The sequence below is a fragment of the Canis lupus genome, chromosome 8, assembly GCF_011100685.1.
Source record: "Canis lupus familiaris isolate Mischka breed German Shepherd chromosome 8, alternate assembly UU_Cfam_GSD_1.0, whole genome shotgun sequence".
In the NCBI taxonomy this organism is placed as follows: Eukaryota; Metazoa; Chordata; class Mammalia; order Carnivora; family Canidae; genus Canis; species Canis lupus.
The window spans coordinates 11,728,690-11,750,145 of NC_049229.1; the positions used below are offsets into that span (position 1 = coordinate 11,728,690).

At 38.6% G+C, this 21,456-nt stretch overlaps 1 protein-coding gene and 1 pseudogene across 5 annotated transcripts in view; one reads left to right on the plus strand and one right to left on the minus strand.

The window, feature by feature from the left end:
• The window catches only part of AKAP6 (A-kinase anchoring protein 6), a 480,944-nt gene that overhangs the window by 181,271 nt on the left and 278,217 nt on the right, over positions 1-21,456 (plus strand). The window lies entirely within an intron of this gene.
• Positions 12,255-16,644, minus strand: LOC119876472 (annotated as a pseudogene).

The window sequence follows — 21,456 nt, forward strand, 5'->3', positions numbered from 1 at the left end:
TAAGTATCTAGACACATGTTGACTTGCTGGCCAGTAGGCAAGGATGCTTCATTCATACATGAGTAAATTTATGAAAATACCAATTACTCAGCCCGATTCAGAAATACATACATTCAAACCTAAACCCGTGTGTCAATATATAACAAGTAATAGTTTTATGGCATTTGCAACTGTTCTTCATATGTAGATTTCGCCGTAGTTATTTCACTTTAAAGAAATTCCCCATCTCTTTTTCTGTGTGTGCATATATAATCTCTCTCTCTCTCTCTCTCTCTCTCACACACACACACACACACACACACACACACACACTTCTTAGGAAGACCTTAAGAAAAATTTTTTAAAAATTCAGTCACATGACTAAAAAGCAGTGCTTCTCCTGAGTTGGAGAATAGGAAGAGATACTGGGGGCTAGCATAAGGTAAATTCACTGTATGAGAGGATTTTTGTTTGTTTGTTGGCAAAGTTAAGTAAAATTCTTAGTCATCTTCATTCTGGCTTGGTCAGTTTTGTCTATCGATTCAATAATTGCTTGTTATTTGTCATCAGTATCAGTCAATTGGGGGATAATAGCGTGACAAACTTTGGGCATTTGTAGAATTACTTATAGCAAAGTAACCAGATGTTCAAAAATTTGTAGTCTTGTAGGAATACTAAAATAAGTAAAGCATAGTGCTTCCTCTCAAAGGCCTTAACATCCAGTGCCTCAAACTATTAAGCAATGTTGGGGGTACCTGGGTTGCTTGGTCAGGTTAGGTGTCTCCCTTCAGCTCGGGTCATATTCCCAGGGTCCTGGGATCAAGCCCCACATCAGGCTCCCTGCTCAGTGGGGAGCTTGCTTCTCCCTCTGCCTCTGCCTCTGCCTCTCCCTCTTCTCCACTCACTCTGCTTGTTTTCTCTCTCTCTGTGTCAAATAAATAGAATAAGAAAGGGTTAAAGAAAATATCAAGATGCAATGCCTGGATGGTTGTGCTTATTAAGTGGTGTCTTCCAGTATCAGAATGTAATTGGCTGGCTCAGCACGTTGTAGTATTTTTTCCATTTTTCCCTTCTTTTCCTTCCTACACATGCAGCAAGCTATTTCACTCAGCTGTGAAATATGTACCATTGCAAGGCAATGTATAATTAAGTGCTGGAATGAGTGGGGCAGGCAAATGCCATTGGAGATCAGAGGACAAATATTTCAGCTTGGCTTGTGAAAGGCATTGTAGAGAAGGAAGTACTTGAACAGGGTCTTGAAAAAGATTTGATCACATACAGAGGCAGGACAGAAGGACAGTTTAGGCAACGGTAATGCTATGAGCAAAAGACAAGAGCCAGAATGAGTCAGGCTTATTTCAGGGAGTGTCTGAAACTGTCTCCTCTGACTCTGGATAGGGGATGAAACTGGCAAGGACGACTGGGAGCTCGCTGGTGTGGCCTGAAGGAGCAGGCCATGGCTTGCAGGCCAGGGATCTGAGCTCTGCCACTAGCTAGCCACGTGTGCTTGGCAAGTCACTGAACCTTCGAAGCTTCAGTTACCTCAGATGTGAAATGATGATTCAGACCGAAAAATCTCTAAGGCAACCTCCTATTTGAAAGTAACCTGGGATTCTTTTATGGTGGTCCTTGATAAACAAGAATAAAGACTTTTGGGGGGGCTCCTGGGTGGCACAGTTGGTTGAGTGTCTGACTCTTGGTTTTAGCTTAGATCGTGATCTTGGCGTCATGAGATCAAGTCTCACATTGGGCTCTGTGCTCAGCACAGAACGGAGTCTTCTTGAGACTCTCTCCCGCCCCCATCCTCTCTCTTTAAAATAAATAAATGAATCTTTAAAAAAAAAAAAAAAGACTTTTGAATTTATCCCAACATTGCAGAGCCTTTAAGTTTTTTTTTGTTTTTTTTTTTTTTTTAAAGGAAATCATGTAACAAAAGGGGAAATTTATCACATACTTAAAGGGGCATTTATTGATATTAAGCTCATAAGGGGTGATTGTCTTGGGGAAGGCAGTTGACATATTGGAGGAAGGAATCCAGCTCAGAGACTATGCTAGTAGTTTAGACAGGAGCAGGGCAGTTGAAATAGGAATCAAAAGAAGGGGAAAGGCAAGAGACATTATTCATTCATTCTTTATTGGTAATAAAAAAGTTGTACTAGTTTCTGGGGATCCAGTGAGAAGTAATACAGAAGTAATACAGTAATACAATGTTTGTTAACATTGTAACAAAAGGAAAAACCAGCAGAATTTGGTAATTGGACAGTAGGGTATTTGTGCCTTGAAGAGAATGATGTTTATTCCAAGGCTAAATATCCAACTATGGAGGATCAGTTTAAAAAACATTGTATTTTTTTCTAACTGTATTTTCATAAAATGGAATACTATGCAGCTATAGAGAATTATGAAACATTTGTTGATATGAAAGGATATTAATGATATGCCACTGAGTGAAAAACAACACAAATATAGAATAGAAAATAGAAAGTTATCTACCACTTTATATAAAGAGTAGGATTACTGGTGATTTCTTTAATTACCATTCATTCAGTGATTTCTTGAGGGCCTACAGACATGGTGTGTGATTAATTTTTTTGTCTTTTCTAAGAGATCAGGATGCATTCAGGGGGGTATGGCCGTAGATGACTGTGGTTAATTTTTTTGTCTTTTCTAATTTTTTTGCAATGAATTACTCATATTATCTCTGTTGAAAACTAATTTCTAGGGACACCTGGGTGGCTCAGCAGTTGAGCATCTGCCTTTGGCTTGGGGCATGATCCTGGGGTCCTGGATTGAGTCCCACATCGGGCTCCTGCTTCTTCCTCTGCCTACGTCTCTGTCTCTCATGAATAAATAACATCTTTAAAAAAAAAAAAAAGAAAACTAATTTCTAAGTAGAGTTTAAAAAATTCTTCCATTGGCCATTTGCCTGGTGCATGAGTGTATTTTTATGAGTCCTCCTTGGCTATACAAGTGAAGTGAAGGTTGCATTGTTAAAATTGACACTGTCCTCCCCATGTTTCCTCCAGGTGTTTACCCAAGAGGGGAGGTGGTTCCAGGACACCAGCCTCCTGCTTAGGGTAGATCAGGGCACTGCTTGCCCTTTGGCAGCCAGAGTGGTCAGAACTCCCAGGCGCAGTCTGGCTCCAAGGCAAATGGAGTCCCGCTTATGAGACTTGCAACTCTGCTGGCTTTTTATAGTCCTTCTGAGGGCTGGTCATTCCAGCCTGGTGTCAGTTTTCATTTGCTGAATGTTACTCGACACTCCTTTATTCCAGGTGAAGTTGCCTCTCCCGGAAATCTCTGTCATTCCATAAACACTGGCAACTGCCCCGCAGTACAGCTGACCTCCCACAGTTTTGAAAAACAAAATGTATTCTGGCTACATTTAAAGGAAGTTTTGGGGTGAGTTCGTGAGTGAGGATTTGGCTGTAAGATCTTTGTGGGCAGAGCACCTAAAGGGGGATCTGGAGCTGGTTATCACTTAGGGTCCAGGGGCCTTCGATAAAAACCTTTGTGTTATTTTTTCCCTTCCTCCAAACACCTCTTCTCCCATGATTACTACTAACCGTATCTTTCTGCTAGAACGTGCTCATTGCTGCCTCCTATTTTTAAAAGGCAAGTTCTTTGTGTATATGCTGAAGAACAAACAAGCCAGCAAAAAGCCACCAAATTATTATTTTTTGAAATAGTATTTCATGGTCCTTATAATAAACTGTAATATATAAGTAAACATGGGGCTATATATATGAAGAAAAAATTGCCTGCAGACCTATTCCCCAGAGATGTTTTGGTGTATTTTTTGTGCACTTATTTTACTTTCTACTCACATAGTGGTTTGCAGCCTTTGTTCTACCACTTTTGTAGTCTATTTATAGATCTTAAGCTGTGTCTATTCCAATATTTTCCATTAAATAGGCCTATTCTTTCTATAGCAACTGAATGCTATTATAATTAGGTACTTAACTGCTTTTTCAATGTCAAGATGGCCTCTAGGCCCTGAACATATGTTTGTCCATTTCAGAGAAGCATCCACTTATTTTTTCATGTCAGTTCTGGCTGAGGGAAACCACTGGAGTCAAGCTAGCCAATCAAGTCCTCATTCTTTGTTGCTCTGTGATGAACCACCCAGGGGCATTTAGATGCAGAAGAGTCCTCAGGGTCACTGATAGTCTTGACCTTTGCACCAACCTAAGGGAGAAAGGAGGAAAAGCGGTCCCTTTGGACCATAGCATCCTACACATACCTTCAACCCTCTGCTTACAGTGTGAGAGCCTTCTTATGTTTGTATGGGCAGTCCTGGAGCACAAATCCTCTGTAGTATAAGTGGACAAGCAACATAGATAAAATTTAATTACAGAGTCCACTTTTCACTAGTTCCAGTTCCTAAATTTCCTTAGGAATTTCCTTATTAGTATTCTCTCTCTGATTTGAATGCAGCCCTTTCCAGCCTAGGTGTCTCTGCACCAGGCTCTCTCAGTTGAATCTTGCTTTTGCCTGCCATGCTCAAAATCTATTTTATTGTCATTAAGATGTCATGCAAGTCTAAAGAAGCAACATCTTCCTGGCCTGGGTGTTCTAGTCTTTAGTTCACTCTACTTACAAAGATCATCTACTGTTACCCTCTTGTATTAACTATTGATAATTCCTTTATGTCTCTAATTTCCCACAGCAGGTCTTTTCTTCAGCCATCTACTTATGGCCACACATTTTTCTCCTCCTTCCATAGCGCTAAACTGACTGCTTAAATATAGCAACTATCTCATTTTAAGCATTGAGTTCATCTTTCTCCCTTCTGCTTTTTTTGTTTAACTTTAATAGTATGCTTTACTATTTGTAAGCCACCTTCAATCTCTCTTTTTTTTTGTAAGAAGATAAGGTCTAAGTCATAAAGAAACAATACAAATTACCTTATCCTTGTAAATCTCTCTTACAGTCCTTTCTTATTCGTATTTTCTGTATCTCTAGCTCATTTGCCCCTTTGCTTTGTTTCTTTAATTTTATTATTCATTATTAATTTACTTGTACACATCCAAATTTTCACTAGACATTCACGAGATAGTTTTTGCCCTGCAGTTAAATAGGGGTAGAGGAGCATATGACTTAGGATACTATTGGCAGGAGATTATTAATCATGGATTATATGTTTAAAGGAATGACCTGAGGTTCAGTTGAGATTTGTGCTCACTCAGAGCTCATTTATTGTCCTGCTTTTCCTTTTGCGTGTTTTCTGAAACCCTGTTCATTGTTAGGTACGAATAGAATTCTGTGTGTGTAATCAGAAAGTTCTCCTTCACTAAGTTTATAGTCAATCCAAGTAAGCAATGAGGTTAAAAATGATTTTATAGGTAAAATTAATCTGGATGTTTGGAAAGTGCATTGAAATCGAATTTATTTCTTAGCTGGTTGCTGATTTCCAATGTAAAGTCCTCTGAGGAGGCTGACTTGGTGTTATAGGACTGTTCAAATGGATCCTTCACCCTCCATTTTGATGTGTCATTAGGACATTAATAATGGATGGTTGCTGCACTTGGTGGTCAGATATGTTATTTTGATCCATTTTTATTTCCCAAAGGGGCCTCTGGAAAAGGGCAATGAGAGTAGATTTAAAACCACATTATTGGAATTCAATAACTTTTGTCTCACTTTGTATGTCTGGTGCTTGCTGAAGGGCAGTTCTAATATGGAGAGTCAGTCAAGCATGGAACAGGCAAAACACCAAAATGGATTTTTTTAAAACTAAGATATAAGCTGAATTCTATGTTTTAATTTGGGCTGTGATGCTCAGAATTAAACTTTCCATAAATGTGTTAGATGTACAGATTTTGCTCTTTTTGATTCTGTGGATAAAGGGATGAGCATAGGAACAAAAGCAATCTACCAGTACAAATTATTTGGATTGTTGGAAGTAAACATCTATATAAATCAGTTAGCAAGAATTATTTGCTTCAAGAATTCCTAGCAATGGTGAAGGACTGAACTTTTACTTATGTAAAGTGTACCCCCAAAGGAGCACTGAATTCCCTTTAAATGTCTTCCCTTTTCTGGTAATTACTCAAAGGCTGGAGTAGCTTGAAAGTGGAAGATTCTGAATCCTGGGGTATGAAGGTCACTACTGGACATAAACAAGATCTTACTTTATCAATTGGGAGAATCTGTCTTCAGGAAAATCCCTCCCTTGTGAGTCTGTATGAAAATATAGAAGGGGGTTGGTGATCTATTCAGCCACACTCTGGGACACATTTGATTGAATTAAGAGGAAGAGAGGATGAGTAGTTTATGTTCCCATTCATTTCAGTTGTTGAATATCTTCCCCTCACCCATGTTTTTATTTCAAGTCTAGTATACTTAAAAAAGTAATCAAGTAAAAAAAAAAAGAGTTAAAAGTCTTAATAACCACTGATTAATGATAGTTTCTGGCTAGTAGCACCTAGCTACCTGATATAGAGACCTAAGAGAATGATGGGTGTGGATGAAGTGAAGTTCTCTCTACACACACACAAAAAAAAGAATTCTGGGAGTCTAAAGATCCTGTTCCTTTGATATTGATCTTCTTCAGTCACCTTGATATTGTACTTTATATTATTTACTATGCATACTTTGACCTGCACTCTCTGACTATCGTTTTGCTATGGACACTGACTTCATTTCTTTGTTGTTGTTTCACTTTACTTTTTTTCTTTTTCACAAGAAAAATGAATCTATAGTGGAGAAAATTTAAAGCATACAGGCAAACAGTATTAAAAATCATTTGTAATGCTGTCACCTATAGAAAATACTATAAGCAGCTTTGACATCTTTTTTACTTCTTTCTTTCTGAGTATACATGACAATCATTTTTTATAGAACTCTCCTATAACTTACTTTTTCTCGGTTAACAATGTGTCTTGAATATCTGATGCTATGAAATACATTGTGCTGTGTCATTTTTGGCATCTGTATATTTTTTCATTATATGAAATATCATATCATGTTAAATCAATTTCCTTTTTAAAAAAATTTTCAAGTACAGTTAACATACAGTGTTATATTAGTTTCAGGTGTATAATACAGTGATTCAAAAACCAATCTCCTTTCTTTTGATTTTTTTTTGGTAGAATTTTTCATCATTATAAACAACTCTGTGATAGCATTTCAGTAGGTAAATCCATGATTGCCCTAGGAGAGATTCCTAGGAATGAAATTATTGGGTCAGTGGGAGACAATGGGAGCTATAGACGAGGTTAATTGATGACTTGCATTCTTGTTTGCTCTACATGAAAGGATAGCATTGGTGCTTTAAAATTTGGATTTACTGTTACTTTGTTTACAGGGTCTTACCCATTGCCCTTAAAATTAGTTCTTCACAGGACTCTGATCCTATGAGGCTTTATTACTACTCTCACACTTGAGATTTAAAACTTGTGTCTATAATGTTAGGTCACAACAGTCATGTTGTAGGTGTTTAAATACAAATCAACATCCAAGCTAGTTGCTGTGGATATTTATGTGGAGGAGGAAGGCATAGAAACACATCCTTAGAAGCTGTGCCATGGTCTTAGTGATCTAAATATATAAAGAGTGTATCTAAGAAAGAGGTTGACCAGCTCAAGGTCACATCGTGAGTCAGCAATGAAATCCCAAATAGGGCTTTCATCCCCTTAACCTTTTTATCCCAGTATAAAGAGTACTTATGAATAGATGAAGAGAAAGCATTTATAAATGAACCTATAAGATCACTTATAACTTGAAATCCTTAACAATATCAAGAGAGTTACTAGAAAATTTCCACCTCAGGTAAGCAAATCTAAATTGCCAAAAGGTATTGATAGATTTTTAGATAATGAAATATTAAATGACTGAGATGAAGAGAGAGGAATGGTGGCTTAGGGAGATGGAAATGAGCCTCAAGGGTGTGTGCGTGTGTGTGTGTGTGTGTGTGTGTGTTTGCAGGCAGCAGGGTTGAGGTGGAAGGAACATAGAAAGGGAAAGAGTAATAGCCTGAGCCTACCATGGTGACCAAGGAAAACACAACCAAAGGGCTTCTCAGGACATTAACCCTGGAGTGAAGGTAGAGGTCTTGGCCCTCATTATGCACAAACCATAGATCTTTCCTCCTCTGTCTGGTGTGTGGATCTGCACTATTATTTCAGAACGTGTGGCAGGGTTGCTGGCAAGAGCCAGGGAGATACCTTCCAATGACCCCAGGAGTGGGGCTCAAGTGTCCTGGTTCTCAGTCTAGTGCTCATTCTACTACTAGTAGGAAATAGAAGTCATTTTTACCTGAATTTTCAGAGATACACAAAAGTTTCTGGGTAACTAAAGCTCAGACTCTGCATTATGGGAGAGGTACACAAAATAAAAGAGAAAGAAAACAAAATAAAATCTTGGAGCTTGAGAGTAGAGATGATCCATCCAGCATGGATTTTATTTATTTATTTATTTATTTATTCATTCATGAGAGACAGAGAGAGAGAGAGAGAGAGGCAGAGACACAGGCAGAGGGAGGGCCAGGCTCCATGCAGGGAGCCCCATGTGGGACTTGATCCCAGGACTCCAGGATCCACCCTGGGCCAAAGGCAGGAGCTTAACCGCTGAGCCACCCAGGTGTCCCCAGCACTGCCTTTAGATGAGGAAGCTAAGGCTTAGTGATCTATTGGGACACAGGTAGTCAGGACACAGGACCAAGAATTCAGACTTTCTGACACTCGGCTTTGTACAAAATGATCTAGATACACCGTGTGATTAATTTTATTCTTTCTCATAGAGAATCTTCAAGCTTCTATTTCATGGTTCATGAATTCAGTGTCACTAATATCAGCATGTATTAAGATTCTATTTGCATGTGGTACTGTCCTCTAGAAAGCAAAATAGACAAATGAAGCACTTGACACAAAGGAATTTCCTAAGGAAGACAGATCTCATAGAAGTAGACAGAAATAACAGATAGAGCACTGAACAAACAAAGCAAATATGTAAGTTGTACAACTTCGGCTTTATGAGATGGTAAGTAAAAAGAACCTTACAGCTCATTGCTTAAAGAGAAGACCTATTTTCATTACTAGATAGCCTTAAACTAATAATTATTAAGAATTATCCTATGCCCTGTAGTTGTTATATTGGAAAGAAAAAGAGTATAGGACCTGGCACACCTAGCACTAGAGCAGGCAATGGTGCAGTGTCTTTGGTATATTGTTGATTATTCCCTTCACTGATTTTTGTTGTATACATATTCTCTGATGATCTGCAAAGACTGGGAAGGGTCTGCTGAGGCAAAAAGCCTCCCTGGGAATGCCTCCTAAAACCAAAAACATTTTTCCTTCCCCAGAGAACTAGTGGTCATGTGCTTCTCAGTTATATTTTTATCGAGGCTTTTATTTTTCCCTTTTAGAAAGACCTTGAAGATGATAAAGGAACTTACAAAGCCCTCAAATGTTTCATCTGTATAATGTGAACTGTGGTGAATGTGAGACTAGGATATATTTTCTATTCTCTCAAAGACTAGTTAAAGATAAACCAGAGGTGACCTTGCTCTTCTATGGTAACAAATGCCACTTTGGCCAGGTATCTTCATAAATGCCTGACCTAGTCATCTGCTTCAGGACCAGTATTAGTAGCAGTATTAGGGTATTATTAGTATTATTATCGTGAAACTATCATATGTGTGATATGAAATAAAACAAATGAGTAATTATGGGATCTTCTAATTCCATCACCCCTGGTTCTTGAGAACCAGGAGTCTTGGTGTAGAAGAAAGGAGATATTGACGTAGAACAGAAGATGTTAGATAAAACCATTGTAGTCGGGAATTTGAATTGGAAATATCAGTTATGAACTCATATTTTGTTTTTAAATATTCATATTTTCTGTCTCTGTTAATTAAAAATCCTACAATGACTAATCCAGTAGTAATGATTCTTCTTATTACCCAGATGTAGTCTGAAAACACTTTTCCCATTAAAGGAAATCAAGGCTTTTTAGAAAAATGGCTAATTTCAAGTCTGGAAATACACAAGATGAGTGAGGAAGCTATAAAAAACAATTAGAATAATCAACTTGAAGTCAGATTGAGGGGGATCCCACTGGCTAATCATGGACAATTTGAATTTCAATAAGATTAAGCATTGTAACAGATCAAAACCCAACCCATATGTCTAAGTCAATGAGTACTTGGTATTAAGTAAACCAAATGGTTGCTTACCTTCTGATTTAACAGAAAAACAGTTCATTATCTTGAAAACTGGGCTGAGAATCAAGCATTTATCTTGACTTTCCTTTATGAATTGTATCACTTTAAACAAATAGTTGATAAAGGGAAACATTTTCTAATAAAGTTATTCCAGCTATTAAAGCAAAATGATAGAATATCATTATTCTGCACCCTCCAATGCATTGATAGATTTAGGCACAGAGCATCAACTACCAGAAGAGTTGATATCGTCAACTATCAAAAAAGAACAAAAGCAAAGGAAAAATGCCCCTTGTTGAAAGAATGCAACAGTACTTGTACTTTTGTTAAAGAAATTGAACCTGAAACTAATTAGACCTCAAGATTTAGCTGCCAGTTTGTAGAAAGAGAACAAAGGAACCAACATGGTGACTGCAATCAACAAATCCTAATTATGGGAAACTCTGCAGGTGTAACGCTGCAGGATCTTTAACAGATTAATTACATGAAAAAAGAATATAGATAGAATCTATAGATTTAAAAAGACTTAAAGATCACAGCAAGTGAAAAACTGGGCAAAGTAAGTTATAATATCCAGGAGTGCATCCTTTGGTAATAAAACCAGAAAGAGATGCAAGAAAGTGATTGTTATGCAAGTCAAGAGAGTGGTCATTTTTGCAGGGATAGAGGGTTTTATTATGATGGGGAGGAGACACATGGCTAGAAAATTTTTGACTCAGATATTTGTTAGAAGGATGTTTGTCTTATAATAATTTGGTAAGCTCTACATTTTGGTGTGATTTCCCATATCTGTTTCATTCTATAAATGTAAAAAACAAAACAAAACAAAACAGGAAAAGGAAGCATGTTAAGCAAGTCCACCCACCTGATGCTGTCCTAGAGATTATCACAATGTTGCCAGCAGTGGGTCAACCAAGTTGTGGAAAATTGTGTTCTGGGGCAAAAAGAATGTATGTTCTGCTGTAGGTACATTTGCATAATGTCAGGGATGGACTACCTTTCAAGTTGCTGGGAGGCTGGTTTTTTGTTTTCGTTATAGTTGTGCAACAGTAGGTGCACACATAGTTCCCCAGGTGACCCGTCTCTGGCTCAATAGTTTTCATTGTGTGGTGCCAAGAACACTGGCTTCATGGCCACTGTCCGCTTAAGAAAATGCACATCTCTTGGTCCCATTTCTTATCAAAGAAGCAGCCCCAGAATCTATATGATCAACAAGCACACTGCAGGGTAAGAACCACCACTGACTTCTTCGTCAAATTCTACCTGAAATCACTTTATAAAGGTGTGGGAAGTATAGATCTTCGAAGCAATTTCCAAATGGGCTGCTTAGAGTCAAGGCCATAGTTGTGATTTTTGTTAGTAAATGCACTTAGATTGTGAACCACTACCCAGCTGAGTCATGTAGAGCACTGTATGTGAATTTGTCAAAGCAAAACCTCAGAAAAACATTTTCTCTAGGGTGCCTGGGTGGCTCAGTCACTGAAGTGACCAATTCTTGATTTTTGACTCAGGTCATGATCTCAGTCCTGAGATCAAGCCTCGTGTTGGGCCCTGTGCTTGAGATTCTCCCCACCTGCCCCTGCCCCACTTGCACTTGTGTTATCTCTCTCTCTCTCAAATAAATACATCTTAAACAAAACAAAACAAAACAAAACAAAACATTTTCTTCAACTTGCAACAGCAATTATCAATTTTCTTTTCATCTTTTTTTGCTTAGGGTTTTTCCCCCCTGGGATTAGGAGTTTAAAGTGATATTCAAGCAATGAATCCTCTGAAGTTTTTAAGCAACAATTCTAATAACAACAACAAAAATTCAAATAATGAAAAGAAGAACAATCCAGATTTGGATATGGGCAGGTATGGCCAGATTGAACTTCCAGCTGGTTCTTCCTCAGTTGAAGGCAAAGTAGACTTCCAGAGTGTGAAAATGCAAGTGTGAAGGCTTCTTTTTTTTATATATATATTTGAGTTTATTCTTCATTTAAATTTTAAAACACTATAGTTGAATATTAAAACAAAAACAATAGCAAGTAGTGAGCTATGATTATAGTCCTTCACTCATTCACTACTGCATATAAAATGCCAGCAGCAGAGTTATTCACTGGCCCCATTAAGAGGTCTGACACTGAACACCACCCCTAGGATGATGTTCACCATCCTCATATCCTTCCCCATTGTAATGGTGCCGTCTTTCCTGATTGGGATCAAAGTCCACTAGTTCTACCTGGTCCATTTCACCAGTTCTTCTACTTCTTCCTCTCAGGTAGGAGTTTTTCCAGCAAAGAAAGTTTATCAGGAGAGAGAAAGCCATTCTCAGGGAAGTGTACCTTAAATTCGATGATTAGGCGACCCTTCTCATATGGTCTACAATAAATTGGCATGCCTTCGTTTAGCACACACTTGATATCCCCATGCTTGACAATCTGACCTGGATGAGAGGTGATGACAGTGGTTCAGTTGTCAAGAGTAGATATTGGCTTTTGAAAGCTGCGCAAGGCTTCAACCAGCTATATGTCCATACACATGAAAAGATCTCCTTGTGGAGTAAAAACAGCATGGTCCTTCTGATCTAAAACGATGATAATATCTCCTGGTACCAGTCCTGGTTCTTGGTCTCCCTCACCATGGAATGTTATCTTCTGGCCATCTTTCATGCCTTTGTCAATATGCACTTCTAGAATCTTCTTCTAACTATCTTCCTTCTGTTGCAGCTTTTACATCTGTCTTTAGGACTGATCCATTCCCCATGGCCCTGGCACTCCATACACACAGATTGAATTTGCTGAACCATTCCAGATCCTCTGATGAATTCTTATTTGCATTCCAGTACCTCGGCAATTGGGACATTCGGCTGCTCCTTTCTTGCTACCTCAGCCTTCACATTTAGCACAAATCACATTCTTTTGCAGAGCTAGTTTTCTTGTTGCACCATTATATAAATCTAAGGTTACTGAGAGCTGATGCACAACATTTATACCTCTCCTTTCTCTCTGCATCCTGCCTCCTCCTCCAAAAAACATATCAAAGATGTCTGTGGGGGAGCCAAAACCACCACCAGCTCCACCTTCTTTAATTGCCTGCTCTCCTCTTTTGTCGTCTAATTCCCGTTTCTTTGCATCAGAGAGCACTTCATAAGCTTGAGAAATCTGTTTAAACTTCTCTCTTTCATTTGGATTATCAGGGTGGTACTTCAAGACTGCTTTCCTGTAAGCCTTTTTCAATTCCTCCTGGGTGGCATTGGGTTTGACCCCCAAAACATCATAGTAAGTGGTTTCTTTCACCAATTTCTACAGCCGGTGAGAGGGCTGAGGGGGTTTGGGGGTAGGGGTGGGGAGTGGGAAGGAGAGTGTTGCTGGGCGCAGCACTGGCAGCCACCGCTCCTCCTCCTCCGTGTCTCACTGAGCATTCTGGAAAGTTCCCCCAGTGTGAAGGCTTCTAAGTCTGTATTTAGCATCTTCCTCCTCTCCTTTCTATCCAATCCTTTTCTTTCCAAAACTTAGATGCTTTTTCAGTGCCTCTACAAATCAAAACAGCTGACATCCACTGTCAGCTGCTTTCTTTTGCCAGTTGAGTGCCAATTACTGTGGATGCACTTACGAGAGGAGACTAGACTAGTACTTGGTTTATAGGGATTTGTGAAACAGAGTATTTTATTCATTTGAACCTAATTCTACGAACATCCTTTGAACACTGACCAAATGTGTGGCAGTATCCTAGCAGTATGGCATTAAAGTGCATTTCCTGCATCCGGAAAGGTACAGTCCGGTCTGGGAAATGGAGGAGTTATAGCGAATGATAACAGCAAAATCATTTACAAATAAATAACCTCACTTCAGTCCTCACACTTCCCAAATTTTAGCAGTTAAAAGGATAATCACTATTTGTAACTATAGAGTTCTTAAATCTTTGGAGAGAGGTGTGTACTGTGTAAAGTCACAGCATCCCTCCCACCCTCCCATTACATCTTTTTCAATATGACAAAGAGGAAATTAGGACCATTAGGACAATATGTTTTCTCAAGGAAGGAAAAAAAGAGGGAGCAGTCTAATTTGAGGGAAATAAAGTACCTTGTCATAAGAACATCTATGTGTCTTTTGGAGAAAGTACAGTTTTGAAAGTCAGCTGAAGATGACATTAATGCTCTGCAGTAGGAAGTTTTTAATATGAAGTTGTAAGTTTTAGTTCAAATGGCTCACTTGTGAGTTTTTATTTTAACCAAGTAACTGTGGTGTTCCCTTGATCTGTATTTTAAAATATAAAGTTCATGTATTAGGTAAGAATCTCTTCTCAGCTTTTGCTAGTGAACACACACACATATGGTGAACATATGGGTAAAAGATACTTTAACCATTTATTTCTACAATTGCTAGTAAACAAAATGAACAGTCATGATGACATGGCATTTTGCAGTAAGACTAAAATATGCATAGAAAATGCTTATATTTAATTCTTTTCTTACTGACTTTAGATCATGAAAACTTATTGTAAATGTAATTTATATTTTTCTAAATGTAATGGTATGTACTGGTTAAGCTGAGGGTGTGAGATTTTTGAAATTGTAATAGGAAAACAATAGAAGTGGATGGAGGCCTCAATGTCCTTTAAAAAGCAGGCTTTAAATCACAGTTTCTTAGAAAAACCATTTGACTGTGTTCTGTAGTTACACAAATATAAGTCAAGAGTGTTTTGAGAGGATCAGTGAAATTATTTTGGGGAGATGAGAAAGAGAAACATTATTTGGGGTTGTAGATGAATGGAGAAATGCCTGCCAATTATTGTTTGCTCCCATGGAGAGGCAGCTTATAGAAACTGGGTATTTTCTGCGTTTTCTCATTTAAGGATTGCATGTAGGGAAGCAAGAGGCAGAGAAAAGTGGGAACGACGGTATTTATGGGACTTCATGAACTTAAGGTGCCAAGTGCTTGCTTTAGTACCAGGGCGAGGAAGTAGCAAGAAGGGTGGGTTTCCCTCCAAATATACTCAGCCTGGAGATTGGCAGTTTGGGCCACTTTGGAAGAATGTTGATCCATGGATACTTGTCATTTCACAAGAAAACCTTCCAGATGTTTTGAGAATGGTCAAGAATGGGCCTTATGATGAGACAGCAAACAGATCCTCTCCCAGGGACAAGTAGCAGGAGCCGAAGCAATAAGAGCACTCACGAGCGCTCATCTCTCTCCCATGCTGGGGAAAACCAAACAGTTACATACATAAGAGCATGGTTTCTCTAGAAAAGATAACCTACAACTGAAAAAATATACAACAGAACTAAAAAAAAAGAAAAGGCACCTCTCTCACATAAATGCATAACTAAGTTAAAAGAAAAATGACTAACCAGCTGGAGTTTATTTGTAAACTGTCTTAGGTCAGTGTTTGTATGAGCTGCCTCAGTAACCATAGAAGATTCCTGTTTCAATGACAGGCAGCAGCAGCTGCAATTTTGAGACCACAATGTATCAGAAAGGTTGAGCAAAGTAGGCAGTTGACAACATAGTGTATTCAATGCATTTTACGCTGTGAGTGATGGTGAATGCCACAGAGGCTGATGCGCTATATGTGAATTAAACAAAATGGAGCACATCACTTACATTAACACAGTAACATCTAAGGAAAAAGTCATAGGCAACTTTGAAGATATGTTGCCGTTTGCTTTAATTCACTTTGAAATGGACTCCAGATTACCCTTATTTTCTTTTATACTCTCCAGAAAATAATGTGGAAGTTGTTGAATCAGGAATAATGATAGTAGTGCCATGACCTTATGACTGTGTTCTTGTTAATTTCCAAGAATCTGATGAGAATATGTCACCCAAAACTAATTTTCATATGTATTTTAACAAGAGATTATAAACTGTTTTTCTCTTCTTATTTTAAAATTATCATACAGAAAAAATTGACTTTCTTTTTTAGTGTACAGTTCTACACATTTTAACCCACATGTAGATTTGTATAACTGTCTCCACACTCAGGGTACAGAGCAATTCCATCACTCCCAAAAGACCTCCCTTGTGCTATCAGTATATAGTCATGCCCTCCCCACCCTCAATGCCTGGCAGCCACTGATCTATTGTTCATCACTATAGTTTTCTTTTGAGAATGTCATGTAAATGGAATTATATAGCATTTAACCTTTGAAACTGGCTCCTTTCACTTAGCATAATACCTTTGAGATTTTTACAAGTTGTTACATGTATCACTAATTTTTCCCCCAATTGTGTATTATGTAGATATACTATAGTTTATCCATTTACTCACTGAAGGACATTTAGGTTTTGGTGTTTATGAGTAGTTTCTTTTCATTTGTGTATGTGTCTAAGTTTTTATTTCTCTAAACTCTCGGGAGTGGGATTGCTGAGTCATATGTTAAGTATATATCTAATTTCATAAGAAACTACTAAACTGTTTTACAGAGTGACTGTACCATTTTGCATTCCACTAGTGGGATAGGAGAGTTCCAGTTGTTCTGGAGTGTCACAGAAGTGACTGATTTCTAAAAACATTATCCTTCTATCCTTAATAATAATGGGTTGTATCAGGGACAATTTGAGGATCTATAAAAAAATGTTATTGCTTGAAGAACATTTAAAAATTATCCTCAGGGATCCCTGGGTGGCGCAGCGGTTTAGCGCCTGCCTTTGGCCCAGGGCGCGATCCTGGAGACCCTGGATCGAGTCCCACGTCGGGCTCCCAGTGCATGGAGCCTGCTTCTCCCTCTGCCTGTGTCTCTGCCTCTCTCTCTCTCACTGTGTGCCTATCATAAATAAATAAAAATTTAAAAAATAAAAAATAAAAAGTATCCTCAATGGGGATGCCTGGGAGGCTCAGTGGTTGAGCATCTGCCTTTGGCTCAGGGCGTGATCCCGGGGTCCTGGGATCGAGTCCCATATTGAGCTCCTCATAGGGAGCCTGCTTCTCCCTTTGCCTATGACTGCCTCTTTCTGTGTATCTCTCATAAATAAAGCCTTAGAAAAAAATTATCCTCAACATAAAATTAAAAGTTTATTGTGGTTTCAGAGGTCTGTTGATCTAGTCATCTAAATGGGCTTGTGGAGAACATCTTTTCTCAAATGAAAATATATAAGGTAATGAATGAAATTCATGGGAGATTTTAAGTAGCTAAAGGAATTGATACCAAGTGCTGATATTGAAAAGTGAAGCTAAACAATTCTATCTATTGAAGTTAAGTTTTTGTTCATTGTCATTGTACATTGTTTCATTGTAAAGTAAGGTCCATATCATCAAAATTATTGAGCATCCAACGTATTGATAGCCACTAACTATATGAAGAGGTGCTGGGGAACCGGCCTTCTAGTTGGAGAGAACATTAATATACCAAAATATATGCCCTGGGAATGAAGCTAAACTCTTACAATGATGATAAAAATCTTCATAATTATATGAAATAGCATTTTGTCACCATATTCATAGGAAGTTAGATATATTTTCTTTCATTTGTTCATAACAGAACAGGACAACAGGGCCAACTCCAGGCACTGTTAAGGGCCAGGCACTCCAGGCCCTTAAACTTATGAAGGTTAATAGTTTGTCTTGGTATCCTTGACTGCCTCTCTCTGGATCTGCCTTCCCCTACCTCCACACAGTTCTAGAGTCCTCTAGTCCTCTAGCCCTCATCCTTGTGGATGAGGCATACAAGGAATAAGAGCTGCCTTTAAGTGTGATAGACTGAATTTGGGGTTTTAAGAGTGAGAGAAGTCTGGACTGGTGGATCTGTTCATCATCACCTTGTCCCAGTTGAGGCATACTTGGGAGTCAGGAGAGGAATCTGAAAGTCAGAGGAAAAAAGGTCTGGTGGAGGTAACACAATGGAGATAAAGGCTCAAATCAGTAGAAATGCTGACCAGAATTAGGTGGGAACAGGAGAAATGGGATAATTTCAGGCTAACATTATGAAAGATGAATAATGGACTAGTGGACCAAACCATCTCTCCCCTTGATGCTGGAAAGGTTCCATCTCTGTCATTCATACAATCTTCAATGTCTTCATCCCGTTCTTGATCTTATCTACTTTATAGACACCCAGGTTTCTGCCTACTAACACCCTCTGTAGAAATAGAAAAGATTCTGAAGCCAAACATTAACATTTGTTGGAGGATTATACCTCATGATGGATTTTAGTCCCTACATGAGCTTAACCATTCATTGCTGTGTTAAATTTAAAACCTCTAATTGTATAATGTTAGTGTTAATGCTTTCAGTAAGCAGATGGAGAGAAACATTTTTGCTTATGGGTCCTTAAGACATATTTGATAGATAGATAGATAGATAGATAGATAGATATAATAGATAGACAGACACATATATATGTCCTGAACCTGAGGGGTTGTTTCTTTTTGTATTCCTAAAAAATCTGTGAATCTAAAGTTGCTAAATTTGTTTCTAGTAAGTAGCACTGCAGTGTTCAAAAGTTTGTTATACACTGAGCAGCCATGTGAGTTGAGTCTAGTTTCTAGTTGCTATCTACTGGAGTCACATGTCCAGTCAGGGCTTATATGCATCAGTTGGGCTTTGGTTCAACTCCACCAACACATCCATCCCCACCCCCCACCGTGCTTCCACTTCACCTTATTAATCTAATGCCCATAGGGCCTCCAACAAGTCAGATCTCTCAGAGCCTTTTAATTCCAAATAGTCTCTACTGGGAGGTAGCCATTCAGGAAATCCTTTGTAAAAGTTTCTAATACCTAGTTAGCTGACTGAATTAAAATAAACAGGATGTCCATAATCTTCAGCTTCTTTCATATAAACATACAACAAACTGGCAATGATTAAGGGTCTAAGCCTGAGAAGCTTCAAATTGTTAATTCTTTAAATATTCGGTTGACATTTATATAGAACAACAGAGAAAAGCAGATTTTATATTACTAAAAGGTATGTATAGATTCAGAATCATTCAGTTATTTCTCTAAACCTCTCATTGAATATTCTAAATATAGTTTTATGTTTGGAGGGGGTGTACACACTGTCATATATGTGTATACATATATATGTACATATGTATATATGTGTGTGTGTGTGTATATATATATGTATATATATATATACCCTTCACATATATCTGTAGTTCTTGTTCTACAGTTTGTGTGTCCTTGTAATTTTGTCAAACCACATGCCTGATAGCAGAGTAGAGGGCATAAAAATAATTAAACAAATGAATAGACCCCAGAAGTTTGGACCATGCCATACATTATTTAGTTTCAGATTTTCAGCAGAGACTACATGTACACATTGCCAAAATACTCAATAGAGGGAGATCAGCTCTTGTGGGAAGAGTATTTCTTTCTCCTCAGGGCCCATCTGGCTTCTTTGGGAGCAGAGCCAATTTATATTTCACAGACATCTAAGGAGGAGGGTGCGAAAGCCTTAGTTAACTAGTACCATTGATACTTTAGTGCCCCTGGATAGTTGCTTAGCCATCTTGACCCATGACCTGGCTCTGACTAAGTTCCTATGTTCATTGTGAAGGAGCCGAATTATGTGTAAGATGAGTGATGGCATGTAGTTTTCATGGTGCCAAGACTATACATAACATATCGTATTGGAAGGTGGGAATGGTGTGGCTGAGAAATACTTATATGGGTATTCAGAGCAAGTGGCATAAGTTACCCAACTTTTCCCTCTCCTAAATATATAATATATTCTGCATCTGCAGGATTGTAGTGGGACCTAGGAGATAGATACTAACAAATTCAAATTATGAAATCAAGAGTGTGAGGAAGTGGAGAACATTGCCAAGGGAGCGGTTAAAGTGATCATTGTAGAGGCTGTGCTTGGAAGGAGGTGGTATGTAAGAAAAAAGAGGGTAGAGGGGTTGGTGGGTAGATTGAGGTTATAAAGCACCTATAGTGGGAGAGTGGGAGTGAAAAGATCAGATAATGAGAGGTTGGTGGCAGAGGGGACTTTCTGATATTGTTCCACAGGTGAAGTGATGACAAGGTTCGAAGTAGAGCTATGGCAGAGAGTTATACCAGTGGAACAGGTATGAAGGTCTTAAGGATTGTGGAGTAAAGGACATTTGAGGCTAAGGTATTGATTGGTTCATCAGTGTGAATATTGACATTACCAAAGATAATGGAGACGAGAAAACTGAACCACATGCGTTCTTCAGTGTGGAGGATTGAAAGAAAAGAATATAGGTAATAGTAATGAAGAAAGAAGATGGGAAGGCTAAGCAGACACTGGGCACCTAGTGAAAATAAAGCATGTTAGTATGAGGACAAAAGAAAAATGATCAGAAAGTGGTAAAGAAGCACCATAGATTGCCCTTCCCCTAGCAGCCCTTCCCTCCCCATCTTTCAGGTGAGGGCTAGGAGAGTGAACAGCCTTTACTGGGAAGGCAGTGGGGGAAGCAGGACCCTTGGACAGAATCAGGTTTGGGTAGGAGAAGGAGATAGAAGTACCATTCTGTGAAAAAGTTAAGTAGAGTTTTGGGTTGCCTGGCTGGCTCAGTGGTTGAGTGTCTGCCTTTGGCTCAGGGTGTGATCCCGGAGTCTTGGGATTGAGTCCCGCAGCAGGCTCCCTGCATGGAGCCTGCTTCTCCCTCTGCCTATGTCTCTGCCTCTCTCTCTCTCTCTCTGTGCCATCTCATGGATAAACAAATAAAATCTTAAAAAATAGTTAAGTAGAGTTTTGTTTTTGTTTTACAATGGAATGGAAATATTAGCCAGGACAGTACAAAGAATTTGGATGAGATCAGCTGCAGGAGGAAGAGAGTTTCCCAAGGCAACACAGTACTACATAGAAATGAATTTCCTAAGAGGGCAAATGATACAGGTCATTTGCTTTGGGATGGTGGTGGGTAAGGTATCAGGAATGAGAAGTGTAGGAGGTAAATCAAGTAGATGCTCCAAGCAGGCATCTGCTGAGACCCAGGCAATATGGAATATTTGAGGCCTACTTTCATGTGCCAAAGGCCAGCAGAGACTGATTAACCTAGCTGTGAGTGGTTCCCATGCACTGGTTTGATTGAAATGGAAATGTGTTTGAATGGATTTGTTTGATTGGAAATGTGATTTTTGCCCCAAATCCCTTTTGGACTACATGTGCTCATGGGCTACATTTGTAAGAACTTTACCTAATTAGGACTCCAAAATCTTTTAAAACTTTTAATCTATTTCAAATTATTATCACCAATCTATATAACTATCACCAATTCTTGGTCTTCAAGAAATAATATTGGAACAGTTATTGGAATTGTACAATAATTATTACTAAAAATTCGACACAACTTCCCATCATTCTTCAATAGATTTTTTTTCCCCTACTATTATGTAGTAAATACAGATTCCACTTTA